Source organism: Chiloscyllium punctatum, unplaced genomic scaffold (genome assembly GCF_047496795.1).
Source record: "Chiloscyllium punctatum isolate Juve2018m unplaced genomic scaffold, sChiPun1.3 scaffold_465, whole genome shotgun sequence".
Taxonomy (NCBI): Eukaryota; Metazoa; Chordata; class Chondrichthyes; order Orectolobiformes; family Hemiscylliidae; genus Chiloscyllium; species Chiloscyllium punctatum.
The window spans coordinates 27,832-55,641 of record NW_027310199.1 but is presented as its reverse complement, the minus strand read 5'-3'; the positions used below and the strand labels follow the sequence as shown (position 1 = coordinate 55,641).

The 27,810-nt window shown below is 53.5% G+C and overlaps 10 non-coding genes and 1 pseudogene across 10 annotated transcripts; all 11 read left to right on the top strand.

Annotated features, from left to right (window-relative positions):
- The first annotated feature begins 929 nt into the window (after positions 1-929).
- Positions 930-1,121, top strand: LOC140472862 (U2 spliceosomal RNA). Its single transcript, XR_011957904.1, has one exon. It is a non-coding gene; the product is annotated as a U2 spliceosomal RNA (small nuclear RNA).
- Positions 1,122-2,931: 1,810 nt separating this feature from the next.
- LOC140472861 (U2 spliceosomal RNA) lies at positions 2,932-3,123 on the top strand. Its single transcript, XR_011957903.1, has one exon. It is a non-coding gene; the product is annotated as a U2 spliceosomal RNA (small nuclear RNA).
- A 1,811-nt stretch (positions 3,124-4,934) lies between these two features.
- On the top strand, positions 4,935-5,126 carry LOC140472859 (U2 spliceosomal RNA). Its single transcript, XR_011957902.1, has one exon. It is a non-coding gene; the product is annotated as a U2 spliceosomal RNA (small nuclear RNA).
- Positions 5,127-6,937: 1,811 nt separating this feature from the next.
- On the top strand, positions 6,938-7,129 carry LOC140472858 (U2 spliceosomal RNA). The gene has a single exon (XR_011957901.1). It is a non-coding gene; the product is annotated as a U2 spliceosomal RNA (small nuclear RNA).
- Positions 7,130-8,939: 1,810 nt separating this feature from the next.
- Positions 8,940-9,131, top strand: LOC140472856 (U2 spliceosomal RNA). The gene has a single exon (XR_011957899.1). It is a non-coding gene; the product is annotated as a U2 spliceosomal RNA (small nuclear RNA).
- A 1,811-nt stretch (positions 9,132-10,942) lies between these two features.
- Positions 10,943-11,134, top strand: LOC140472855 (U2 spliceosomal RNA). Its single transcript, XR_011957898.1, has one exon. It is a non-coding gene; the product is annotated as a U2 spliceosomal RNA (small nuclear RNA).
- Positions 11,135-18,317: 7,183 nt separating this feature from the next.
- LOC140472897 (U2 spliceosomal RNA) lies at positions 18,318-18,497 on the top strand (annotated as a pseudogene).
- A 1,810-nt stretch (positions 18,498-20,307) lies between these two features.
- LOC140472854 (U2 spliceosomal RNA) lies at positions 20,308-20,499 on the top strand. Its single transcript, XR_011957897.1, has one exon. It is a non-coding gene; the product is annotated as a U2 spliceosomal RNA (small nuclear RNA).
- Positions 20,500-22,311: 1,812 nt separating this feature from the next.
- On the top strand, positions 22,312-22,503 carry LOC140472853 (U2 spliceosomal RNA). Its single transcript, XR_011957895.1, has one exon. It is a non-coding gene; the product is annotated as a U2 spliceosomal RNA (small nuclear RNA).
- Positions 22,504-24,314: 1,811 nt separating this feature from the next.
- On the top strand, positions 24,315-24,506 carry LOC140472852 (U2 spliceosomal RNA). The gene has a single exon (XR_011957894.1). It is a non-coding gene; the product is annotated as a U2 spliceosomal RNA (small nuclear RNA).
- Positions 24,507-26,319: 1,813 nt separating this feature from the next.
- LOC140472851 (U2 spliceosomal RNA) lies at positions 26,320-26,511 on the top strand. Its single transcript, XR_011957893.1, has one exon. It is a non-coding gene; the product is annotated as a U2 spliceosomal RNA (small nuclear RNA).
- The last annotated feature ends 1,299 nt before the right edge of the window (positions 26,512-27,810 follow it).

Genomic DNA, 27,810 nt, shown 5'->3' with positions numbered 1-27,810 from the left:
TGTTCTCAGCGATCTGCGGTAACGTGAACGGAGATGTCAAATCGAGCTGCTTGTGGCGATGAGGTGCGCTTGCAGCGTGACGTGTTTACGTCGGGAGATCAGCTCCCTCCCCATTCTACACAGAGAGTCGGATACAAGTGGAGAGGAGATTGAAAGTGGACGATAAAGAAAGGGTGCACGGACGTAATTCACTTTTCACGACGTTTCAGATTGATGTGGAATGCCAAGGAGCGAATCCTGTACGTGTGGGAAACAATGATTCGCGTTTATGGGCAAGCTACACGAACGCAAGGGGAGGAAATGAATAGGATCTTTCTGTCAAGGCCAACATTTCTTCTTGCCCATCCCGAGATCACCTTGGCGGTGAGCTGCTCTCTCGAACCGCTGCAGTCCACGTGCTGTCGGTAGCCCCGCGATGCTGTTTGGGCGGGGATTCCAGATTTTGACCCAGTGACACCGGAGGAACAACGATATATTTGCAATTCAGGACAGCGCGTGCCTCGGGGGAGAACTTGCGAACGGTGGTGTTCCCGTGGATCTGCTGCCGTCATCCTTCAAGGCTGTGTCGGCCATGAGTTTGGAAGGTGCTGCCTGTGGAATTCTGGTCAACCTTGTAGACGCCGGGGGAACCACCCTGCCGCTGTCCCCGATCGCCGGGAGAAACCTCTCTGCAGTCGACCTGACGTGCGCTCCCATGGCGGCTCCGGCCCGTGCCATCCGATTGGTCGTCAGCGCCATCTACGCGGCTACGTAACAGATGGACGGAAAACCACGGGGAAAGCACAGCGACGGCTGCAAAGCGATCTTCCGATCTGGTTGGAAATCTCGGAAGGTACGCGGTAAGGGAATAAACGAACTTTGAATATCGTCAAACTGACGGAAAGGATAGTCGGCAAAGGTGACCCCCACCGTTAGAGTATCAATGTGCTATCGCTTCTCGGCCTTTTGGCTCGGAATATGTGTAGTTTCTGTTCTTATCAGTTTAATCGCTGATACCTCCCGAAGGTGGGAGTGTTTGTATTAAATGGATTTTTGGAGCAGGGAGATGGCTGAAGGGCTTGCTCTGTCCTCTCCGTGTATCAGCCTGGTATTGCAGTGTTTCCAGGAACGGTGCAGCCTACCAGCCAAGTTCAAAAGCAGGTGAATGGAATGTGAATCTCTTGCCTTTGCTAGTTTGCCGTGTCGATCGCAGCGATCGTTCCATCGATTGTCTTTTCAGTTGCATGAAACTATCATCTTTTGTTGCCAGTTTTCCGTCTTGTGATCCTGCTCTGCAGTTACCCGATGAAGGCGCGGCACGCTGAAAGCCAGGACAGGGTAACCCCGCCCCGGTATCCGCGGCCCAAACGTGCTACAGGGAACATTCTGGAACCAGGGGGCTGCCAGGAAGGTAACTTTGCAATTTAAATGAATGGGTTTGCCCCTATCCGCCGTTTCGGGCTTCTGCGGTCGGTCTTGGAACGTATCCCACCGATGGTACGGAGGTGGGGCGGGGGGGGTGACTGCTGTACTTCCAAATAACCCCGTTGGGCTGTAACCTGGTGTTGTGGGATTTTTCACACTGTCAAATCAGGTTGTGGGATCCCATAACTCAGCCAATGTCAAATGGCTATCAGATCAGCCCCCACAACCCCTTCCCCACCCATCCCCCATCCCCCCCCCACCCCCACACCGACGCATCAAATTTATCCGAATATTTTCTTGAACAAGAAAGAAGTGTCTTTGGTCTGTTTCCTGAATAGAGTGAAACCCCCCAGCTCTGTTTGTTTCTTCGCAAACTACTGTACGGAAGCAACCTGCTTTAGCGGCTACGTCTGTACGTAAAGATTATTCACACAGACCATCGCCCGAGGCAGGAACTCACTTCAGCTCCCTGGGGCCACGAGGCAGCCGTACTGAACGATGAGCCACTGTGCCACCCGTACGATTTGGAATGGTTTGTAATCATTTGCGGTGCAAGTAGCAAAATAGTCGTCAGTTTGTCAACTGGATCGGCTTAAAATGTTCTCAGCGATCTGCGGTAACGTGAACGGAGATGTCAAATCGAGCTGCTTGTGGCGATGAGGTGCGCTTGCAGCGTGACGTGTTTACGTCGGGAGATCAGCTCCCTCCCCATTCTACACAGAGAGTCGGATACAAGTGGAGAGGAGATTGAAAGTGGACGATAAAGAAAGGGTGCACGGACGTAATTCACTTTTCACGACGTTTCAGATTGATGTGGAATGCCAAGGAGCGAATCCTGTACGTGTGGGAAACAATGATTCGCGTTGATGGGCAAGCTACACGAACGCAAGGGGAGGAAATGAATAGGATCTTTCTGTCAAGGCCAACATTTCTTCTTGCCCATCCCGAGATCACCTTGGCGGTGAGCTGCTCTCTCGAACCGCTGCAGTCCACGTGCTGTCGGTAGCCCCGCGATGCTGTTTGGGCGGGGATTCCAGATTTTGACCCAGTGACACCGGAGGAACAACGATATATTTGCAATTCAGGACAGCGCGTGCCTCGGGGAAGAACTTGCGAACGGTGGTGTTCCCGTGGATCTGCTGCCGTCATCCTTCAAGGCTGTGTCGGCCATGAGTTTGGAAGGTGCTGCCTGTGGAATTCTGGTCAACCTTGTAGACGCCGGGGGAACCACCCTGCCGCTGTCCCCGATCGCCGGGAGAAACCTCTCTGCAGTCGACCTGACGTGCGCTCCCATGGCGGCTCCGGCCCGTGCCATCCGATTGGTCGTCAGCGCCATCTACGCGGCTACGTAACAGATGGACGGAAAACCACGGGGAAAGCACAGCGACGGCTGCAAAGCGATCTTCCGATCTGGTTGGAAATCTCGGAAGGTACGCGGTAAGGGAATAAACGAACTTTGAATATCGTCAAACTGACGGAAAGGATAGTCGGCAAAGGTGACCCCCACCGTTAGAGTATCAATGTGCTATCGCTTCTCGGCCTTTTGGCTCGGAATATGTGTAGTTTCTGTTCTTATCAGTTTAATCGCTGATACCTCCCGAAGGTGGGAGTGTTTGTATTAAATGGATTTTTGGAGCAGGGAGATGGCTGAAGGGCTTGCTCTGTCCTCTCCGTGTATCAGCCTGGTATTGCAGTGTTTCCAGGAACGGTGCAGCCTACCAGCCAAGTTCAAAAGCAGGTGAATGGAATGTGAATCTCTTGCCTTTGCTAGTTTGCCGTGTCGATCGCAGCGATCGTTCCATCGATTGTCTTTTCAGTTGCATGAAACTATCATCTTTTGTTGCCAGTTTTCCGTCTTGTGATCCTGCTCTGCAGTTACCCGATGAAGGCGCGGCACGCTGAAAGCCAGGACAGGGTAACCCCGCCCCGGTATCCGCGGCCCAAACGTGCTACAGGGAACATTCTGGAACCAGGGGGCTGCCAGGAAGGTAACTTTGCAATTTAAATGAATGGGTTTGCCCCTATCCGCCGTTTCGGGCTTCTGCGGTCGGTCTTGGAACGTATCCCACCGATGGTACGGAGGTGGGGCGGGGGGGGTGACTGCTGTACTTCCAAATAACCCCGTTGGGCTGTAACCTGGTGTTGTGGGATTTTTCACACTGTCAAATCAGGTTGTGGGATCCCATAACTCAGCCAATGTCAAATGGCTATCAGATCAGCCCCCACAACCCCTTCCCCACCCATCCCCCATCCCACCCCCCCCCCCCACACCGACGCATCAAATTTATCCGAATATTTTCTTGAACAAGAAAGAAGTGTCTTTGGTCTGTTTCCTGAATAGAGTGAAACCCCCCAGCTCTGTTTGTTTCTTCGCAAACTACTGTACGGAAGCAACCTGCTTTAGCGGCTACGTCTGTACGTAAAGATTATTCACACAGACCATCGCCCGAGGCTGGAACTCACTTCAGCTCCCTGGGGCCACGAGGCAGCCGTACTGAACGATGAGCCACTGTGCCACCCGTACGATTTGGAATGGTTTGTAATCATTTGCGGTGCAAGTAGCAAAATAGTCGTCAGTTTGTCAACTGGATCGGCTTAAAATGTTCTCAGCGATCTGCGGTAACGTGAACGGAGATGTCAAATCGAGCTGCTTGTGGCGATGAGGTGCGCTTGCAGCGTGACGTGTTTACGTCGGGAGATCAGCTCCCTCCCCATTCTACACAGAGAGTCGGATACAAGTGGAGAGGAGATTGAAAGTGGACGATAAAGAAAGGGTGCACGGACGTAATTCACTTTTCACGACGTTTCAGATTGATGTGGAATGCCAAGGAGCGAATCCTGTACGTGTGGGAAACAATGATTCGCGTTTATGGGCAAGCTACACGAACGCAAGGGGAGGAAATGAATAGGATCTTTCTGTCAAGGCCAACATTTCTTCTTGCCCATCCCGAGATCACCTTGGCGGTGAGCTGCTCTCTCGAACCGCTGCAGTCCACGTGCTGTCGGTAGCCCCGCGATGCTGTTTGGGCGGGGATTCCAGATTTTGACCCAGTGACACCGGAGGAACAACGATATATTTGCAATTCAGGACAGCGCGTGCCTCGGGGGAGAACTTGCGAACGGTGGTGTTCCCGTGGATCTGCTGCCGTCATCCTTCAAGGCTGTGTCGGCCATGAGTTTGGAAGGTGCTGCCTGTGGAATTCTGGTCAACCTTGTAGACGCCGGGGGAACCACCCTGCCGCTGTCCCCGATCGCCGGGAGAAACCTCTCTGCAGTCGACCTGACGTGCGCTCCCATGGCGGCTCCGGCCCGTGCCATCCGATTGGTCGTCAGCGCCATCTACGCGGCTACGTAACAGATGGACGGAAAACCACGGGGAAAGCACAGCGACGGCTGCAAAGCGATCTTCCGATCTGGTTGGAAATCTCGGAAGGTACGCGGTAAGGGAATAAACGAACTTTGAATATCGTCAAACTGACGGAAAGGATAGTCGGCAAAGGTGACCCCCACCGTTAGAGTATCAATGTGCTATCGCTTCTCGGCCTTTTGGCTCGGAATATGTGTAGTTTCTGTTCTTATCAGTTTAATCGCTGATACCTCCCGAAGGTGGGAGTGTTTGTATTAAATGGATTTTTGGAGCAGGGAGATGGCTGAAGGGCTTGCTCTGTCCTCTCCGTGTATCAGCCTGGTATTGCAGTGTTTCCAGGAACGGTGCAGCCTACCAGCCAAGTTCAAAAGCAGGTGAATGGAATGTGAATCTCTTGCCTTTGCTAGTTTGCCGTGTCGATCGCAGCGATCGTTCCATCGATTGTCTTTTCAGTTGCATGAAACTATCATCTTTTGTTGCCAGTTTTCCGTCTTGTGATCCTGCTCTGCAGTTACCCGATGAAGGCGCGGCACGCTGAAAGCCAGGACAGGGTAACCCCGCCCCGGTATCCGCGGCCCAAACGTGCTACAGGGAACATTCTGGAACCAGGGGGCTGCCAGGAAGGTAACTTTGCAATTTAAATGAATGGGTTTGCCCCTATCCGCCGTTTCGGGCTTCTGCGGTCGGTCTTGGAACGTATCCCACCGATGGTACGGAGGTGGGGCGGGGGGGGTGACTGCTGTACTTCCAAATAACCCCGTTGGGCTGTAACCTGGTGTTGTGGGATTTTTCACACTGTCAAATCAGGTTGTGGGATCCCATAACTCAGCCAATGTCAAATGGCTATCAGATCAGCCCCCACAACCCCTTCCCCACCCATCCCCCATCCCACCCCCCACCCCCACACCGACGCATCAAATTTATCCGAATATTTTCTTGAACAAGAAAGAAGTGTCTTTGGTCTGTTTCCTGAATAGAGTGAAACCCCCCAGCTCTGTTTGTTTCTTCGCAAACTACTGTACGGAAGCAACCTGCTTTAGCGGCTACGTCTGTACGTAAAGATTATTCACACAGACCATCGCCCGAGGCTGGAACTCACTTCAGCTCCCTGGGGCCACGAGGCAGCCGTACTGAACGATGAGCCACTGTGCCACCCGTACGATTTGGAATGGTTTGTAATCATTTGCGGTGCAAGTAGCAAAATAGTCGTCAGTTTGTCAACTGGATCGGCTTAAAATGTTCTCAGCGATCTGCGGTAACGTGAACGGAGATGTCAAATCGAGCTGCTTGTGGCGATGAGGTGCGCTTGCAGCGTGACGTGTTTACGTCGGGAGATCAGCTCCCTCCCCATTCTACACAGAGAGTCGGATACAAGTGGAGAGGAGATTGAAAGTGGACGATAAAGAAAGGGTGCACGGACGTAATTCACTTTTCACGACGTTTCAGATTGATGTGGAATGCCAAGGAGCGAATCCTGTACGTGTGGGAAACAATGATTCGCGTTTATGGGCAAGCTACACGAACGCAAGGGGAGGAAATGAATAGGATCTTTCTGTCAAGGCCAACATTTCTTCTTGCCCATCCCGAGATCACCTTGGCGGTGAGCTGCTCTCTCGAACCGCTGCAGTCCACGTGCTGTCGGTAGCCCCGCGATGCTGTTTGGGCGGGGATTCCAGATTTTGACCCAGTGACACCGGAGGAACAACGATATATTTGCAATTCAGGACAGCGCGTGCCTCGGGGGAGAACTTGCGAACGGTGGTGTTCCCGTGGATCTGCTGCCGTCATCCTTCAAGGCTGTGTCGGCCATGAGTTTGGAAGGTGCTGCCTGTGGAATTCTGGTCAACCTTGTAGACGCCGGGGGAACCACCCTGCCGCTGTCCCCGATCGCCGGGAGAAACCTCTCTGCAGTCGACCTGACGTGCGCTCCCATGGCGGCTCCGGCCCGTGCCATCCGATTGGTCGTCAGCGCCATCTACGCGGCTACGTAACAGATGGACGGAAAACCACGGGGAAAGCACAGCGACGGCTGCAAAGCGATCTTCCGATCTGGTTGGAAATCTCGGAAGGTACGCGGTAAGGGAATAAACGAACTTTGAATATCGTCAAACTGACGGAAAGGATAGTCGGCAAAGGTGACCCCCACCGTTAGAGTATCAATGTGCTATCGCTTCTCGGCCTTTTGGCTCGGAATATGTGTAGTTTCTGTTCTTATCAGTTTAATCGCTGATACCTCCCGAAGGTGGGAGTGTTTGTATTAAATGGATTTTTGGAGCAGGGAGATGGCTGAAGGGCTTGCTCTGTCCTCTCCGTGTATCAGCCTGGTATTGCAGTGTTTCCAGGAACGGTGCAGCCTACCAGCCAAGTTCAAAAGCAGGTGAATGGAATGTGAATCTCTTGCCTTTGCTAGTTTGCCGTGTCGATCGCAGCGATCGTTCCATCGATTGTCTTTTCAGTTGCATGAAACTATCATCTTTTGTTGCCAGTTTTCCGTCTTGTGATCCTGCTCTGCAGTTACCCGATGAAGGCGCGGCACGCTGAAAGCCAGGACAGGGTAACCCCGCCCCGGTATCCGCGGCCCAAACGTGCTACAGGGAACATTCTGGAACCAGGGGGCTGCCAGGAAGGTAACTTTGCAATTTAAATGAATGGGTTTGCCCCTATCCGCCGTTTCGGGCTTCTGCGGTCGGTCTTGGAACGTATCCCACCGATGGTACGGAGGTGGGGCGGGGGGGGTGACTGCTGTACTTCCAAATAACCCCGTTGGGCTGTAACCTGGTGTTGTGGGATTTTTCACACTGTCAAATCAGGTTGTGGGATCCCATAACTCAGCCAATGTCAAATGGCTATCAGATCAGCCCCCACAACCCCTTCCCCACCCATCCCCCATCCCCCCCCCACCCCCACACCGACGCATCAAATTTATCCGAATATTTTCTTGAACAAGAAAGAAGTGTCTTTGGTCTGTTTCCTGAATAGAGTGAAACCCCCCAGCTCTGTTTGTTTCTTCGCAAACTACTGTACGGAAGCAACCTGCTTTAGCGGCTACGTCTGTACGTAAAGATTATTCACACAGACCATCGCCCGAGGCAGGAACTCACTTCAGCTCCCTGGGGCCACGAGGCAGCCGTACTGAACGATGAGCCACTGTGCCACCCGTACGATTTGGAATGGTTTGTAATCATTTGCGGTGCAAGTAGCAAAATAGTCGTCAGTTTGTCAACTGGATCGGCTTAAAATGTTCTCAGCGATCTGCGGTAACGTGAACGGAGATGTCAAATCGAGCTGCTTGTGGCGATGAGGTGCGCTTGCAGCGTGACGTGTTTACGTCGGGAGATCAGCTCCCTCCCCATTCTACACAGAGAGTCGGATACAAGTGGAGAGGAGATTGAAAGTGGACGATAAAGAAAGGGTGCACGGACGTAATTCACTTTTCACGACGTTTCAGATTGATGTGGAATGCCAAGGAGCGAATCCTGTACGTGTGGGAAACAATGATTCGCGTTGATGGGCAAGCTACACGAACGCAAGGGGAGGAAATGAATAGGATCTTTCTGTCAAGGCCAACATTTCTTCTTGCCCATCCCGAGATCACCTTGGCGGTGAGCTGCTCTCTCGAACCGCTGCAGTCCACGTGCTGTCGGTAGCCCCGCGATGCTGTTTGGGCGGGGATTCCAGATTTTGACCCAGTGACACCGGAGGAACAACGATATATTTGCAATTCAGGACAGCGCGTGCCTCGGGGAAGAACTTGCGAACGGTGGTGTTCCCGTGGATCTGCTGCCGTCATCCTTCAAGGCTGTGTCGGCCATGAGTTTGGAAGGTGCTGCCTGTGGAATTCTGGTCAACCTTGTAGACGCCGGGGGAACCACCCTGCCGCTGTCCCCGATCGCCGGGAGAAACCTCTCTGCAGTCGACCTGACGTGCGCTCCCATGGCGGCTCCGGCCCGTGCCATCCGATTGGTCGTCAGCGCCATCTACGCGGCTACGTAACAGATGGACGGAAAACCACGGGGAAAGCACAGCGACGGCTGCAAAGCGATCTTCCGATCTGGTTGGAAATCTCGGAAGGTACGCGGTAAGGGAATAAACGAACTTTGAATATCGTCAAACTGACGGAAAGGATAGTCGGCAAAGGTGACCCCCACCGTTAGAGTATCAATGTGCTATCGCTTCTCGGCCTTTTGGCTCGGAATATGTGTAGTTTCTGTTCTTATCAGTTTAATCGCTGATACCTCCCGAAGGTGGGAGTGTTTGTATTAAATGGATTTTTGGAGCAGGGAGATGGCTGAAGGGCTTGCTCTGTCCTCTCCGTGTATCAGCCTGGTATTGCAGTGTTTCCAGGAACGGTGCAGCCTACCAGCCAAGTTCAAAAGCAGGTGAATGGAATGTGAATCTCTTGCCTTTGCTAGTTTGCCGTGTCGATCGCAGCGATCGTTCCATCGATTGTCTTTTCAGTTGCATGAAACTATCATCTTTTGTTGCCAGTTTTCCGTCTTGTGATCCTGCTCTGCAGTTACCCGATGAAGGCGCGGCACGCTGAAAGCCAGGACAGGGTAACCCCGCCCCGGTATCCGCGGCCCAAACGTGCTACAGGGAACATTCTGGAACCAGGGGGCTGCCAGGAAGGTAACTTTGCAATTTAAATGAATGGGTTTGCCCCTATCCGCCGTTTCGGGCTTCTGCGGTCGGTCTTGGAACGTATCCCACCGATGGTACGGAGGTGGGGCGGGGGGGGTGACTGCTGTACTTCCAAATAACCCCGTTGGGCTGTAACCTGGTGTTGTGGGATTTTTCACACTGTCAAATCAGGTTGTGGGATCCCATAACTCAGCCAATGTCAAATGGCTATCAGATCAGCCCCCACAACCCCTTCCCCACCCATCCCCCATCCCACCCCCCCCCCCCACACCGACGCATCAAATTTATCCGAATATTTTCTTGAACAAGAAAGAAGTGTCTTTGGTCTGTTTCCTGAATAGAGTGAAACCCCCCAGCTCTGTTTGTTTCTTCGCAAACTACTGTACGGAAGCAACCTGCTTTAGCGGCTACGTCTGTACGTAAAGATTATTCACACAGACCATCGCCCGAGGCTGGAACTCACTTCAGCTCCCTGGGGCCACGAGGCAGCCGTACTGAACGATGAGCCACTGTGCCACCCGTACGATTTGGAATGGTTTGTAATCATTTGCGGTGCAAGTAGCAAAATAGTCGTCAGTTTGTCAACTGGATCGGCTTAAAATGTTCTCAGCGATCTGCGGTAACGTGAACGGAGATGTCAAATCGAGCTGCTTGTGGCGATGAGGTGCGCTTGCAGCGTGACGTGTTTACGTCGGGAGATCAGCTCCCTCCCCATTCTACACAGAGAGTCGGATACAAGTGGAGAGGAGATTGAAAGTGGACGATAAAGAAAGGGTGCACGGACGTAATTCACTTTTCACGACGTTTCAGATTGATGTGGAATGCCAAGGAGCGAATCCTGTACGTGTGGGAAACAATGATTCGCGTTGATGGGCAAGCTACACGAACGCAAGGGGAGGAAATGAATAGGATCTTTCTGTCAAGGCCAACATTTCTTCTTGCCCATCCCGAGATCACCTTGGCGGTGAGCTGCTCTCTCGAACCGCTGCAGTCCACGTGCTGTCGGTAGCCCCGCGATGCTGTTTGGGCGGGGATTCCAGATTTTGACCCAGTGACACCGGAGGAACAACGATATATTTGCAATTCAGGACAGCGCGTGCCTCGGGGAAGAACTTGCGAACGGTGGTGTTCCCGTGGATCTGCTGCCGTCATCCTTCAAGGCTGTGTCGGCCATGAGTTTGGAAGGTGCTGCCTGTGGAATTCTGGTCAACCTTGTAGACGCCGGGGGAACCACCCTGCCGCTGTCCCCGATCGCCGGGAGAAACCTCTCTGCAGTCGACCTGACGTGCGCTCCCATGGCGGCTCCGGCCCGTGCCATCCGATTGGTCGTCAGCGCCATCTACGCGGCTACGTAACAGATGGACGGAAAACCACGGGGAAAGCACAGCGACGGCTGCAAAGCGATCTTCCGATCTGGTTGGAAATCTCGGAAGGTACGCGGTAAGGGAATAAACGAACTTTGAATATCGTCAAACTGACGGAAAGGATAGTCGGCAAAGGTGACCCCCACCGTTAGAGTATCAATGTGCTATCGCTTCTCGGCCTTTTGGCTCGGAATATGTGTAGTTTCTGTTCTTATCAGTTTAATCGCTGATACCTCCCGAAGGTGGGAGTGTTTGTATTAAATGGATTTTTGGAGCAGGGAGATGGCTGAAGGGCTTGCTCTGTCCTCTCCGTGTATCAGCCTGGTATTGCAGTGTTTCCAGGAACGGTGCAGCCTACCAGCCAAGTTCAAAAGCAGGTGAATGGAATGTGAATCTCTTGCCTTTGCTAGTTTGCCGTGTCGATCGCAGCGATCGTTCCATCGATTGTCTTTTCAGTTGCATGAAACTATCATCTTTTGTTGCCAGTTTTCCGTCTTGTGATCCTGCTCTGCAGTTACCCGATGAAGGCGCGGCACGCTGAAAGCCAGGACAGGGTAACCCCGCCCCGGTATCCGCGGCCCAAACGTGCTACAGGGAACATTCTGGAACCAGGGGGCTGCCAGGAAGGTAACTTTGCAATTTAAATGAATGGGTTTGCCCCTATCCGCCGTTTCGGGCTTCTGCGGTCGGTCTTGGAACGTATCCCACCGATGGTACGGAGGTGGGGCGGGGGGGGTGACTGCTGTACTTCCAAATAACCCCGTTGGGCTGTAACCTGGTGTTGTGGGATTTTTCACACTGTCAAATCAGGTTGTGGGATCCCATAACTCAGCCAATGTCAAATGGCTATCAGATCAGCCCCCACAACCCCTTCCCCACCCATCCCCCATCCCCCCCCCACCCCCACACCGACGCATCAAATTTATCCGAATATTTTCTTGAACAAGAAAGAAGTGTCTTTGGTCTGTTTCCTGAATAGAGTGAAACCCCCCAGCTCTGTTTGTTTCTTCGCAAACTACTGTACGGAAGCAACCTGCTTTAGCGGCTACGTCTGTACGTAAAGATTATTCACACAGACCATCGCCCGAGGCAGGAACTCACTTCAGCTCCCTGGGGCCACGAGGCAGCCGTACTGAATGATGAGCCACTGTGCCACCCGTACGATTTGGAATGGTTTGTAATCATTTGCGGTGCAAGTAGCAAAATAGTCGTCAGTTTGTCAACTGGATCGGCTTAAAATGTTCTCAGCGATCTGCGGTAACGTGAACGGAGATGTCAAATCGAGCTGCTTGTGGCGATGAGGTGCGCTTGCAGCGTGACGTGTTTACGTCGGGAGATCAGCTCCCTCCCCATTCTACACAGAGAGTCGGATACAAGTGGAGAGGAGATTGAAAGTGGACGATAAAGAAAGGGTGCACGGACGTAATTCACTTTTCACAACGTTTCAGATTGATGTGGAATGCCAAGGAGCGAATCCTGTACGTGTGGGAAACAATGATTCGCGTTGATGGGCAAGCTACACGAACGCAAGGGGAGGAAATGAATAGGATCTTTCTGTCAAGGCCAACATTTCTTCTTGCCCATCCCGAGATCACCTTGGCGGTGAGCTGCTCTCTCGAACCGCTGCAGTCCACGTGCTGTCGGTAGCCCCGCGATGCTGTTTGGGCGGGGATTCCAGATTTTGACCCAGTGACACCGGAGGAACAACGATATATTTGCAATTCAGGACAGCGCGTGCCTCGGGGAAGAACTTGCGAACGGTGGTGTTCCCGTGGATCTGCTGCCGTCATCCTTCAAGGCTGTGTCGGCCATGAGTTTGGAAGGTGCTGCCTGTGGAATTCTGGTCAACCTTGTAGACGCCGGGGGAACCACCCTGCCGCTGTCCCCGATCGCCGGGAGAAACCTCTCTGCAGTCGACCTGACGTGCGCTCCCATGGCGGCTCCGGCCCGTGCCATCCGATTGGTCGTCAGCGCCATCTACGCGGCTACGTAACAGATGGACGGAAAACCACGGGGAAAGCACAGCGACGGCTGCAAAGCGATCTTCCGATCTGGTTGGAAATCTCGGAAGGTACGCGGTAAGGGAATAAACGAACTTTGAATATCGTCAAACTGACGGAAAGGATAGTCGGCAAAGGTGACCCCCACCGTTAGAGTATCAATGTGCTATCGCTTCTCGGCCTTTTGGCTCGGAATATGTGTCGTTCCTGAGGACCAGAGGAAGAGATTCTGCTCGAGTGTTGGAGGTTCGACGCAGCAGAAGCGTGCTGGCGGTGGAAGTCCTGCGGGGGTCGTGTTGCGAGTCGTCGTAGCTGCTGGAGACCATCGCTGGATCGTGATTTGCCGTTGGAGGATCGTTTGGTTGTGCTGACCTGCTCTTGGTGGATCTTCATGCTGGCTTCGGCCTAACGCCAATTCAGGGACCAGCCAACCTCTGAGCTATGGCCTCAGCAGCCACTCGCCGCCCGGGCCAGGGCATTCGGAACACAGTCAGGGTGACTGTGAAGAAGGTGGAGGAGCACACACCGGTGGATCGGACGGTGTTTGTGAAGAAAGTTCTGCTGGAGTGTTGCGGCCTTGCAGCCGCAGACGTGTACTGCCTGCAGGATTTCCCTGGGGCAGGCTACTTCGATGTGACCTTCAGGAGCGTGAAGCAGTGCGAACAGCTCCTGAAGGTCTTCAAGGAGAAGGAAGGGGAGCCGCTGTTCTCCATCTTGTCGGCGACCCCATTGTGTGTGCTTCCTGCACAGAGGAACCGGGTTGTTACAATCCATATGTACAACCCCTACGTTCCAGCGGCTGATGTCCTGACCTTCCTGGGAAGGTACGTCCAAGTCGAGGGAGAAGCCACCGATGTGATCGACCCCTTTGGGATCTGGACCAGTAAGAGGCAGGTCAAGGTAACTCTGAGGGCCGATGACAGTGGGAACATCCTCCACCCACCCTCGAGCTTCGCAATCGGAGGGAGCAGAGGCTACCTGACATATGCAGGGCAGCCCAAAGTGTGCCGAACCTGCGGGAAGTCGGGACACGTGGCGGTGGATTGCAAAGTGACCATCTGCAGGAACTGCAAACAGGAGGGTCACTTGACAAAGGACTGTCGGGAGGAAAAGAGCTGCAACCTGTGCGGGGAGGCGGGCCACATGTACAAGGCCTGCCCAAGACGAGGAGCCGCCACCTACGCACAGATGGCCGGAGGTGGCAACACGAGCCGCGGACCGACAAAGTCGAACGAGGTACCGCGAATCAGCAAAGGAACGGTACCTGGAGGCACCCAGAAGGAAGGGAAAGTTGTAGAGGAGCAGGCAGCAGACGGCGGGGAGATGCAGCAGCCGACCCAAGCTCCTGCAAGACAGACGGAGGAAATGGAAGAGGAGGGATCAAAGGAGGCAGAGCAGTGGATTATCGTTAAAAACAGGAAAAGGAAACCTCTCGAGGGCCCCAAAGCCACCAAGCGAAGGGGGAAGAGACACCTCCAAGAGGAGGATACAGGCAGCTCCTCCGAGGGTGAGGACGGGCGCAAGAAGGGTCGCCTCCGGAGGAAGAGGCAGAGCGCCGTGGGGAGAAAGGAGGGCAACACCGCCCAAGGAGGAAAAGACGATCCCTCTGAGGGGATGGGTGAAGGCCTCCCCCTACCCGGTGAGAACCAAGGGGTACCCACCGGCCCACAGCTCCAGGGAACTGGGAGCAGCGTCCCAGTGACAGCCCTGCTGTCAGATGGAGAACGGGGCGATGAGGACCCTGGGTCCGACACGATGACACCAGAGCGGGGAAATGACTCCAGCGTGGAGCCGGACAACTACCTCAGCCCTGGGAAGGTCCAGCAGTTTGCTGTCACCACGGGGATGCACGCAGCTACCCCACTGGAGCAAGACCAGAAGAAAATGGACACTGGTAACCCCGCAAACTGTTAAAATGGGGTTTAAAATTGCCAGCGTAAATGTACGTAGCATTAAAGCGGCTACGCGATGTGTTTCAACGCTGGCCTTCCTGGCCAACGTCAAAGCCGATGTCCTGTTTCTGCAGGAGTGTGGGATACCGCACCTCAGCAGTTACAGGAGATGGTCGAGCTTGTGGGCCCACGGGCCGTCAGTGTGGTCGGGGGGCAACGATAGCCGCGCCTCCGGCCTGGGTATCCTGTTGCGGGGAGGCAACTTCACCATCTCCGAGGTTAAGGAGGTGGTGGGCGGGCGCCTCCTCGTCGCGGATGTTAAATACAGAAACGCTCCCGTGAGACTAATCAACGTGTACGCCCCAGTGGGTAAGAGTGAACGGTTGGCCGTCCTGCAACAGCTTCCACTGCTGCTGGCTACGTCCAGGCCGGTCATTCTGGCCGGAGACTTCAACTGCATCATTGATGCTGATGGACGATCCGGCGGGGGGGACAGTAAACCGGACGCTACGTCCAGGGCCCTGATGGAAACGGTCAAAGACGCCAAGCTACACGACGTCTTCAGCGCCCCTGCAGACGGAGCGCAGCGTAGATACACCTGGTCACGGGCAGACGGGTCTATCCGCTCAAGGATAGATTACCTGTTTGTGTCCCGAACGCTCTCGGTCAGATCCACCGACGTCAAGCCGGTGTTCTTCTCTGACCACTGCCTCCTGCTGGCCGACTGTCACCTACAGGACGAACAGCGGGCGGGCAAGGGAACGTGGAAACTGAACACTAAGCTGTTGACCCCGGGAAACATCGAAGAGCTCAAGAGGGATTACGCAGGTTGGAGAACCGTGAAGCCCCTCTTTGAGTCTCCAGCGGACTGGTGGGAAACGGTAAAAGGGAACATCAAGAGGTTCTTTATCCTCAAAGGTGTCCAGGAGGCGAGAGAGAGGCGGGGAAAACTGTCCCAGCTCCAGGAAAGTATGCAGAACCTGCTCCTGCTGCAGACGATGGGGGTGGATGTCACGGAGGACCTCAAGGAGGTGAAGGGCCAGCAAGCCTCGCTCTTTGCCTCGGAGGCCTCCAGGATAATCTTCCGGTCCAGGGTCCGCTCGGTGGAGCAGGACGAGACGTGCTCACGTTTCTTCTTCCAGAAGGTGCACAAAGAGAGCTCCGTGCTCAGCAGCCTGAAGAAAGAAGATGGCTCAGTAACGTCATCTCAGGCTGACGTCATGAGGATCAGCAAATCCTTCTACGCCAGCCTGTATGACTCGAAGCCGACCGACAGCGCGGCCTCCCAGTCGTTCCTGTCCTCTATCACGGAGGTCCTAGATGACGGAACACGAGAGAGGCTGGACCAGCCGCTATCTCTGGATGAACTGACCAAGGCCCTCGAGTCCTTCGAAAAGAATAAAACTCCCGGAAGCGACGGCTTACCGGTCGAGGTTTATTCCGCTCTTTGGGACTTGATCGGCCAGGACCTGCTGGAGGTGTATGTCAGTATGCTCCGGGCAGGTACCATGAGTGAATCCATGAGGAAAGGCATCATCACCCTCGTCTACAAGCGGAAGGGGGAGAGGGAGGAAATTAGAAATTGGAGACCGATCTCACTGTTAAATGCAGACTACAAAATCCTGTCAAAGGTCATCGCCAACCGGGTCAGGTCTGCTCTGGGATCGGTGATCCACCCGGACCAAACCTGTGCTGTACCGGGCAGGAAGATCTCTGAGAGTCTCGCACTCCTCAGGGATACGATCGCCTACGTGCAGGACAGGGGGGTGGACACCTGCCTCATCAGCCTGGACCAGGAGAAAGCCTTTGACAGGATATCGCATACATATATGAGGGATGTCCTCTCCAAAATGGGCTTTGGGGAGGGAATCGGAAATTGGATCAGACTGCTCTACACCAACATTGTCAGTGCAGTCTCAATCAATGGGTGGGAATCAGATAGCTTCCCTGTAAGATCTGGAGTCAGGCAGGGATGCCCCCTCTCACCCGCCTTGTTTGTGTGTTGCATAGAGCCATTTGCCGAATCCATCAGGAAGGATGCGAGCCTGAGAGGGGTGACTATTCCTGGCAGCGGGGGCCTGCAGGTTAAGGCCTCCCTGTACATGGATGACGTCGCTGTTTTCTGCTCGGATCCGCTGTCCGTGCACAGACTCGTGTGCATCTGCGACCAGTTCGAACGGGCCTCGGGGGCCAAGGTAAACCGAGGCAAGAGCGAGGCCATGCTCTTCGGGAACTGGGCCGACCAATCCTCTATCCCCTTCACCGTCAGGACTGACCACCTGAAGGTGCTGGGTATTTGGTTCGGGGGGGCTGGGGCGTGCGCCAAGACCTGGGAGGAGCGGATCAGAAAGATGAGACAGAAACTAGGCAGATGGGGGCAACGGTCGCTCTCCATCGCGGGAAAAAACCTGGTCATCAGGTGTGAGGTCCTCTCAGTATTGCTATATGTGGCACAGGTCTGGCCTATCCCCAGGACCTGTGCCGCCGCAGTCACCCGGGCCATCTTCCAATTCATTTGGAGATCAAAGATGGACCGGGTCCGAAGAGACTCAATGTACAAAGACCGGTGCAATGGGGGAAAAAACACGCCCAATGCCACCCTCACCCTGATGGCCACCTTTGTGTGTGGCTGCATCAAGCTGTGCGTGGATCCCCGGTACGCAAACACCAAGTGTCACTACGTACTGAGGTTCTACCTGTCCCCGGTGTTGCGAAGGATGGGCCTGGCCTCGCTGCCGCGGAACGCTCCGAGTAGTTGGACCGTTCCGTATCACCTGTCCTTCGTGGAGAAATTTATGAGGAAAAACACCTTTGACCACAAGTCCATCAGGAAGTGGTCAGCACGTAGCGTCCTTGAGACCCTTCGGGAAAAGGAGAGGGCGGATCCTGTCGAGCGGTTCCCTGAGCAGACTGTCAAAGCCATTTGGCAGAATGCCTCATCGCCAGAACTTTCCAACAAGCACCAAGACGTGGCTTGGCTGGTGGTGAGAAGGGCTCTGCCTGTGAGATCCTTTATGCACGCCCGGACTCTCTGCCGCACCGCACGCTGCCCTCGAAGTGGCTGCGGGGGGGACGAGACTGTCACACACCTCCTTCTGGAATGTGCCTATGCAGAGGAAGTCTGGAGAGGAATGCAGTGGTGCTTGTCGAGGTTCGTCCCGAGCAGCGCCGTGACGCGGGACTCCGTGCTCTACGGCCTGTTCCCCGGGACTCACACCGAGACGAACATTAACTGCGCCTGGAGGATCATCAACTCGGTGAAGGACGCTCTCTGGGCGGTCCGAAACCTGTTGATCTTCCAGCTGAAGGAGTTGACCCCGACCGAGTGTTGCAGACTGGCACATTCCAAGGTCCAAGACTACGTGTTGAGGGACGCGCTGAAGCTTGGGGCAGCTGCCGCCAAGGCGCGGTGGGGAAAGACCACCGTGTAAGATCGGCCTGCCGAAAGAAGAACAGGGGGCCCATACAGACGTTTTTTTTTTTTTTTGGGCTCTGCTGATGCCTCAGCCAAATATATGTATATATACAAGATTGAAAAAATGCACAGGATTGTAAAGGACAAGAATAAAGTCGAATCTGTGTTTGTAAATATGGACATATGTATGGCATGATCCAATGTACAGACCATCAAATCATTTATGAATAAAGTATATTTTTGAAATAAAAAAAAAAAATTCTGTTCTTATCAGTTTAATCGCTGATACCTCCCGAAGGTGGGAGTGTTTGTATTAAATGGATTTTTGGAGCAGGGAGATGGCTGAAGGGCTTGCTCTGTCCTCTCCGTGTATCAGCCTGGTATTGCAGTGTTTCCAGGAACGGTGCAGCCTACCAGCCAAGTTCAAAAGCAGGTGAATGGAATGTGAATCTCTTGCCTTTGCTAGTTTGCCGTGTCGATCGCAGCGATCGTTCCATCGATTGTCTTTTCAGTTGCATGAAACTATCATCTTTTGTTGCCAGTTTTCCGTCTTGTGATCCTGCTCTGCAGTTACCCGATGAAGGCGCGGCACGCTGAAAGCCAGGACAGGGTAACCCCGCCCCGGTATCCGCGGCCCAAACGTGCTACAGGGAACATTCTGGAACCAGGGGGCTGCCAGGAAGGTAACTTTGCAATTTAAATGAATGGGTTTGCCCCTATCCGCCGTTTCGGGCTTCTGCGGTCGGTCTTGGAACGTATCCCACCGATGGTACGGAGGTGGGGCGGGGGGGTGACTGCTGTACTTCCAAATAACCCCGTTGGGCTGTAACCTGGTGTTGTGGGATTTTTCACACTGTCAAATCAGGTTGTGGGATCCCATAACTCAGCCAATGTCAAATGGCTATCAGATCAGCCCCCACAACCCCTTCCCCACCCATCCCCCATCCCACCCCCCCCCCCCACACCGACGCATCAAATTTATCCGAATATTTTCTTGAACAAGAAAGAAGTGTCTTTGGTCTGTTTCCTGAATAGAGTGAAACCCCCCAGCTCTGTTTGTTTCTTCGCAAACTACTGTACGGAAGCAACCTGCTTTAGCGGCTACGTCTGTACGTAAAGATTATTCACACAGACCATCGCCCGAGGCTGGAACTCACTTCAGCTCCCTGGGGCCACGAGGCAGCCGTACTGAACGATGAGCCACTGTGCCACCCGTACGATTTGGAATGGTTTGTAATCATTTGCGGTGCAAGTAGCAAAATAGTCGTCAGTTTGTCAACTGGATCGGCTTAAAATGTTCTCAGCGATCTGCGGTAACGTGAACGGAGATGTCAAATCGAGCTGCTTGTGGCGATGAGGTGCGCTTGCAGCGTGACGTGTTTACGTCGGGAGATCAGCTCCCTCCCCATTCTACACAGAGAGTCGGATACAAGTGGAGAGGAGATTGAAAGTGGACGATAAAGAAAGGGTGCACGGACGTAATTCACTTTTCACGACGTTTCAGATTGATGTGGAATGCCAAGGAGCGAATCCTGTACGTGTGGGAAACAATGATTCGCGTTGATGGGCAAGCTACACGAACGCAAGGGGAAGAAATGAATAGGATCTTTCTGTCAAGGCCAACATTTCTTCTTGCCCATCCCGAGATCACCTTGGCGGTGAGCTGCTCTCTCGAACCGCTGCAGTCCACGTGCTGTCGGTAGCCCCGCGATGCTGTTTGGGCGGGGATTCCAGATTTTGACCCAGTGACACCGGAGGAACAACGATATATTTGCAATTCAGGACAGCGCGTGCCTCGGGGGAGAACTTGCGAACGGTGGTGTTCCCGTGGATCTGCTGCCGTCATCCTTCAAGGCTGTGTCGGCCATGAGTTTGGAAGGTGCTGCCTGTGGAATTCTGGTCAACCTTGTAGACGCCGGGGGAACCACCCTGCCGCTGTCCCCGATCGCCGGGAGAAACCTCTCTGCAGTCGACCTGACGTGCGCTCCCATGGCGGCTCCGGCCCGTGCCATCCGATTGGTCGTCAGCGCCATCTACGCGGCTACGTAACAGATGGACGGAAAACCACGGGGAAAGCACAGCGACGGCTGCAAAGCGATCTTCCGATCTGGTTGGAAATCTCGGAAGGTACGCGGTAAGGGAATAAACGAACTTTGAATATCGTCAAACTGACGGAAAGGATAGTCGGCAAAGGTGACCCCCACCGTTAGAGTATCAATGTGCTATCGCTTCTCGGCCTTTTGGCTCGGAATATGTGTAGTTTCTGTTCTTATCAGTTTAATCGCTGATACCTCCCGAAGGTGGGAGTGTTTGTATTAAATGGATTTTTGGAGCAGGGAGATGGCTGAAGGGCTTGCTCTGTCCTCTCCGTGTATCAGCCTGGTATTGCAGTGTTTCCAGGAACGGTGCAGCCTACCAGCCAAGTTCAAAAGCAGGTGAATGGAATGTGAATCTCTTGCCTTTGCTAGTTTGCCGTGTCGATCGCAGCGATCGTTCCATCGATTGTCTTTTCAGTTGCATGAAACTATCATCTTTTGTTGCCAGTTTTCCGTCTTGTGATCCTGCTCTGCAGTTACCCGATGAAGGCGCGGCACGCTGAAAGCCAGGACAGGGTAACCCCGCCCCGGTATCCGCGGCCCAAACGTGCTACAGGGAACATTCTGGAACCAGGGGGCTGCCAGGAAGGTAACTTTGCAATTTAAATGAATGGGTTTGCCCCTATCCGCCGTTTCGGGCTTCTGCGGTCGGTCTTGGAACGTATCCCACCGATGGTACGGAGGTGGGGCGGGGGGGGTGACTGCTGTACTTCCAAATAACCCCGTTGGGCTGTAACCTGGTGTTGTGGGATTTTTCACACTGTCAAATCAGGTTGTGGGATCCCATAACTCAGCCAATGTCAAATGGCTATCAGATCAGCCCCCACAACCCCTTCCCCACCCATCCCCCATCCCACCCCCCCCCCCCCACACCGACGCATCAAATTTATCCGAATATTTTCTTGAACAAGAAAGAAGTGTCTTTGGTCTGTTTCCTGAATAGAGTGAAACCCCCCAGCTCTGTTTGTTTCTTCGCAAACTACTGTACGGAAGCAACCTGCTTTAGCGGCTACGTCTGTACGTAAAGATTATTCACACAGACCATCGCCCGAGGCTGGAACTCACTTCAGCTCCCTGGGGCCACGAGGCAGCCGTACTGAACGATGAGCCACTGTGCCACCCGTACGATTTGGAATGGTTTGTAATCATTTGCGGTGCAAGTAGCAAAATAGTCGTCAGTTTGTCAACTGGATCGGCTTAAAATGTTCTCAGCGATCTGCGGTAACGTGAACGGAGATGTCAAATCGAGCTGCTTGTGGCGATGAGGTGCGCTTGCAGCGTGACGTGTTTACGTCGGGAGATCAGCTCCCTCCCCATTCTACACAGAGAGTCGGATACAAGTGGAGAGGAGATTGAAAGTGGACGATAAAGAAAGGGTGCACGGACGTAATTCACTTTTCACGACGTTTCAGATTGATGTGGAATGCCAAGGAGCGAATCCTGTACGTGTGGGAAACAATGATTCGCGTTGATGGGCAAGCTACACGAACGCAAGGGGAGGAAATGAATAGGATCTTTCTGTCAAGGCCAACATTTCTTCTTGCCCATCCCGAGATCACCTTGGCGGTGAGCTGCTCTCTCGAACCGCTGCAGTCCACGTGCTGTCGGTAGCCCCGCGATGCTGTTTGGGCGGGGATTCCAGATTTTGACCCAGTGACACCGGAGGAACAACGATATATTTGCAATTCAGGACAGCGCGTGCCTCGGGGAAGAACTTGCGAACGGTGGTGTTCCCGTGGATCTGCTGCCGTCATCCTTCAAGGCTGTGTCGGCCATGAGTTTGGAAGGTGCTGCCTGTGGAATTCTGGTCAACCTTGTAGACGCCGGGGGAACCACCCTGCCGCTGTCCCCGATCGCCGGGAGAAACCTCTCTGCAGTCGACCTGACGTGCGCTCCCATGGCGGCTCCGGCCCGTGCCATCCGATTGGTCGTCAGCGCCATCTACGCGGCTACGTAACAGATGGACGGAAAACCACGGGGAAAGCACAGCGACGGCTGCAAAGCGATCTTCCGATCTGGTTGGAAATCTCGGAAGGTACGCGGTAAGGGAATAAACGAACTTTGAATATCGTCAAACTGACGGAAAGGATAGTCGGCAAAGGTGACCCCCACCGTTAGAGTATCAATGTGCTATCGCTTCTCGGCCTTTTGGCTCGGAATATGTGTAGTTTCTGTTCTTATCAGTTTAATCGCTGATACCTCCCGAAGGTGGGAGTGTTTGTATTAAATGGATTTTTGGAGCAGGGAGATGGCTGAAGGGCTTGCTCTGTCCTCTCCGTGTATCAGCCTGGTATTGCAGTGTTTCCAGGAACGGTGCAGCCTACCAGCCAAGTTCAAAAGCAGGTGAATGGAATGTGAATCTCTTGCCTTTGCTAGTTTGCCGTGTCGATCGCAGCGATCGTTCCATCGATTGTCTTTTCAGTTGCATGAAACTATCATCTTTTGTTGCCAGTTTTCCGTCTTGTGATCCTGCTCTGCAGTTACCCGATGAAGGCGCGGCACGCTGAAAGCCAGGACAGGGTAACCCCGCCCCGGTATCCGCGGCCCAAACGTGCTACAGGGAACATTCTGGAACCAGGGGGCTGCCAGGAAGGTAACTTTGCAATTTAAATGAATGGGTTTGCCCCTATCCGCCGTTTCGGGCTTCTGCGGTCGGTCTTGGAACGTATCCCACCGATGGTACGGAGGTGGGGCGGGGGGGGTGACTGCTGTACTTCCAAATAACCCCGTTGGGCTGTAACCTGGTGTTGTGGGATTTTTCACACTGTCAAATCAGGTTGTGGGATCCCATAACTCAGCCAATGTCAAATGGCTATCAGATCAGCCCCCACAACCCCTTCCCCACCCATCCCCCATCCCACCCCCCCCCCCCACACCGACGCATCAAATTTATCCGAATATTTTCTTGAACAAGAAAGAAGTGTCTTTGGTCTGTTTCCTGAATAGAGTGAAACCCCCCAGCTCTGTTTGTTTCTTCGCAAACTACTGTACGGAAGCAACCTGCTTTAGCGGCTACGTCTGTACGTAAAGATTATTCACACAGACCATCGCCCGAGGCTGGAACTCACTTCAGCTCCCTGGGGCCACGAGGCAGCCGTACTGAACGATGAGCCACTGTGCCACCCGTACGATTTGGAATGGTTTGTAATCATTTGCGGTGCAAGTAGCAAAATAGTCGTCAGTTTGTCAACTGGATCGGCTTAAAATGTTCTCAGCGATCTGCGGTAACGTGAACGGAGATGTCAAATCGAGCTGCTTGTGGCGATGAGGTGCGCTTGCAGCGTGACGTGTTTACGTCGGGAGATCAGCTCCCTCCCCATTCTACACAGAGAGTCGGATACAAGTGGAGAGGAGATTGAAAGTGGACGATAAAGAAAGGGTGCACGGACGTAATTCACTTTTCACGACGTTTCAGATTGATGTGGAATGCCAAGGAGCGAATCCTGTACGTGTGGGAAACAATGATTCGCGTTTATGGGCAAGCTACACGAACGCAAGGGGAGGAAATGAATAGGATCTTTCTGTCAAGGCCAACATTTCTTCTTGCCCATCCCGAGATCACCTTGGCGGTGAGCTGCTCTCTCGAACCGCTGCAGTCCACGTGCTGTCGGTAGCCCCGCGATGCTGTTTGGGCGGGGATTCCAGATTTTGACCCAGTGACACCGGAGGAACAACGATATATTTGCAATTCAGGACAGCGCGTGCCTCGGGGGAGAACTTGCGAACGGTGGTGTTCCCGTGGATCTGCTGCCGTCATCCTTCAAGGCTGTGTCGGCCATGAGTTTGGAAGGTGCTGCCTGTGGAATTCTGGTCAACCTTGTAGACGCCGGGGGAACCACCCTGCCGCTGTCCCCGATCGCCGGGAGAAACCTCTCTGCAGTCGACCTGACGTGCGCTCCCATGGCGGCTCCGGCCCGTGCCATCCGATTGGTCGTCAGCGCCATCTACGCGGCTACGTAACAGATGGACGGAAAACCACGGGGAAAGCACAGCGACGGCTGCAAAGCGATCTTCCGATCTGGTTGGAAATCTCGGAAGGTACGCGGTAAGGGAATAAACGAACTTTGAATATCGTCAAACTGACGGAAAGGATAGTCGGCAAAGGTGACCCCCACCGTTAGAGTATCAATGTGCTATCGCTTCTCGGCCTTTTGGCTCGGAATATGTGTAGTTTCTGTTCTTATCAGTTTAATCGCTGATACCTCCCGAAGGTGGGAGTGTTTGTATTAAATGGATTTTTGGAGCAGGGAGATGGCTGAAGGGCTTGCTCTGTCCTCTCCGTGTATCAGCCTGGTATTGCAGTGTTTCCAGGAACGGTGCAGCCTACCAGCCAAGTTCAAAAGCAGGTGAATGGAATGTGAATCTCTTGCCTTTGCTAGTTTGCCGTGTCGATCGCAGCGATCGTTCCATCGATTGTCTTTTCAGTTGCATGAAACTATCATCTTTTGTTGCCAGTTTTCCGTCTTGTGATCCTGCTCTGCAGTTACCCGATGAAGGCGCGGCACGCTGAAAGCCAGGACAGGGTAACCCCGCCCCGGTATCCGCGGCCCAAACGTGCTACAGGGAACATTCTGGAACCAGGGGGCTGCCAGGAAGGTAACTTTGCAATTTAAATGAATGGGTTTGCCCCTATCCGCCGTTTCGGGCTTCTGCGGTCGGTCTTGGAACGTATCCCACCGATGGTACGGAGGTGGGGCGGGGGGGGGTGACTGCTGTACTTCCAAATAACCCCGTTGGGCTGTAACCTGGTGTTGTGGGATTTTTCACACTGTCAAATCAGGTTGTGGGATCCCATAACTCAGCCAATGTCAAATGGCTATCAGATCAGCCCCCACAACCCCTTCCCCACCCATCCCCCATCCCACCCCCCCCCCCCCACACCGACGCATCAAATTTATCCGAATATTTTCTTGAACAAGAAAGAAGTGTCTTTGGTCTGTTTCCTGAATAGAGTGAAACCCCCCAGCTCTGTTTGTTTCTTCGCAAACTACTGTACGGAAGCAACCTGCTTTAGCGGCTACGTCTGTACGTAAAGATTATTCACACAGACCATCGCCCGAGGCAGGAACTCACTTCAGCTCCCTGGGGCCACGAGGCAGCCGTACTGAACGATGAGCCACTGTGCCACCCGTACGATTTGGAATGGTTTGTAATCATTTGCGGTGCAAGTAGCAAAATAGTCGTCAGTTTGTCAACTGGATCGGCTTAAAATGTTCTCAGCGATCTGCGGTAACGTGAACGGAGATGTCAAATCGAGCTGCTTGTGGCGATGAGGTGCGCTTGCAGCGTGACGTGTTTACGTCGGGAGATCAGCTCCCTCCCCATTCTACACAGAGAGTCGGATACAAGTGGAGAGGAGATTGAAAGTGGACGATAAAGAAAGGGTGCACGGACGTAATTCACTTTTCACGACGTTTCAGATTGATGTGGAATGCCAAGGAGCGAATCCTGTACGTGTGGGAAACAATGATTCGCGTTGATGGGCAAGCTACACGAACGCAAGGGGAGGAAATGAATAGGATCTTTCTGTCAAGGCCAACATTTCTTCTTGCCCATCCCGAGATCACCTTGGCGGTGAGCTGCTCTCTCGAACCGCTGCAGTCCACGTGCTGTCGGTAGCCCCGCGATGCTGTTTGGGCGGGGATTCCAGATTTTGACCCAGTGACACCGGAGGAACAACGATATATTTGCAATTCAGGACAGCGCGTGCCTCGGGGGAGAACTTGCGAACGGTGGTGTTCCCGTGGATCTGCTGCCGTCATCCTTCAAGGCTGTGTCGGCCATGAGTTTGGAAGGTGCTGCCTGTGGAATTCTGGTCAACCTTGTAGACGCCGGGGGAACCACCCTGCCGCTGTCCCCGATCGCCGGGAGAAACCTCTCTGCAGTCGACCTGACGTGCGCTCCCATGGCGGCTCCGGCCCGTGCCATCCGATTGGTCGTCAGCGCCATCTACGCGGCTACGTAACAGATGGACGGAAAACCACGGGGAAAGCACAGCGACGGCTGCAAAGCGATCTTCCGATCTGGTTGGAAATCTCGGAAGGTACGCGGTAAGGGAATAAACGAACTTTGAATATCGTCAAACTGACGGAAAGGATAGTCGGCAAAGGTGACCCCCACCGTTAGAGTATCAATGTGCTATCGCTTCTCGGCCTTTTGGCTCGGAATATGTGTAGTTTCTGTTCTTATCAGTTTAATCGCTGATACCTCCCGAAGGTGGGAGTGTTTGTATTAAATGGATTTTTGGAGCAGGGAGATGGCTGAAGGGCTTGCTCTGTCCTCTCCGTGTATCAGCCTGGTATTGCAGTGTTTCCAGGAACGGTGCAGCCTACCAGCCAAGTTCAAAAGCAGGTGAATGGAATGTGAATCTCTTGCCTTTGCTAGTTTGCCGTGTCGATCGCAGCGATCGTTCCATCGATTGTCTTTTCAGTTGCATGAAACTATCATCTTTTGTTGCCAGTTTTCCGTCTTGTGATCCTGCTCTGCAGTTACCCGATGAAGGCGCGGCACGCTGAAAGCCAGGACAGGGTAACCCCGCCCCGGTATCCGCGGCCCAAACGTGCTACAGGGAACATTCTGGAACCAGGGGGCTGCCAGGAAGGTAACTTTGCAATTTAAATGAATGGGTTTGCCCCTATCCGCCGTTTCGGGCTTCTGCGGTCGGTCTTGGAACGTATCCCACCGATGGTACGGAGGTGGGGCGGGGGGGGGTGACTGCTGTACTTCCAAATAACCCCGTTGGGCTGTAACCTGGTGTTGTGGGATTTTTCACACTGTCAAATCAGGTTGTGGGATCCCATAACTCAGCCAATGTCAAATGGCTATCAGATCAGCCCCCACAACCCCTTCCCCACCCATCCCCCATCCCACCCCCCCCCCCCCACACCGACGCATCAAATTTATCCGAATATTTTCTTGAACAAGAAAGAAGTGTCTTTGGTCTGTTTCCTGAATAGAGTGAAACCCCCCAGCTCTGTTTGTTTCTTCGCAAACTACTGTACGGAAGCAACCTGCTTTAGCGGCTACGTCTGTACGTAAAGATTATTCACACAGACCATCGCCCGAGGCAGGAACTCACTTCAGCTCCCTGGGGCCACGAGGCAGCCGTACTGAATGATGAGCCACTGTGCCACCCGTACGATTTGGAATGGTTTGTAATCATTTGCGGTGCAAGTAGCAAAATAGTCGTCAGTTTGTCAACTGGATCGGCTTAAAATGTTCTCAGCGATCTGCGGTAACGTGAACGGAGATGTCAAATCGAGCTGCTTGTGGCGATGAGGTGCGCTTGCAGCGTGACGTGTTTACGTCGGGAGATCAGCTCCCTCCCCATTCTACACAGAGAGTCGGATACAAGTGGAGAGGAGATTGAAAGTGGACGATAAAGAAAGGGTGCACGGACGTAATTCACTTTTCACGACGTTTCAGATTGATGTGGAATGCCAAGGAGCGAATCCTGTACGTGTGGGAAACAATGATTCGCGTTGATGGGCAAGCTACACGAACGCAAGGGGAGGAAATGAATAGGATCTTTCTGTCAAGGCCAACATTTCTTCTTGCCCATCCCGAGATCACCTTGGCGGTGAGCTGCTCTCTCGAACCGCTGCAGTCCACGTGCTGTCGGTAGCCCCGCG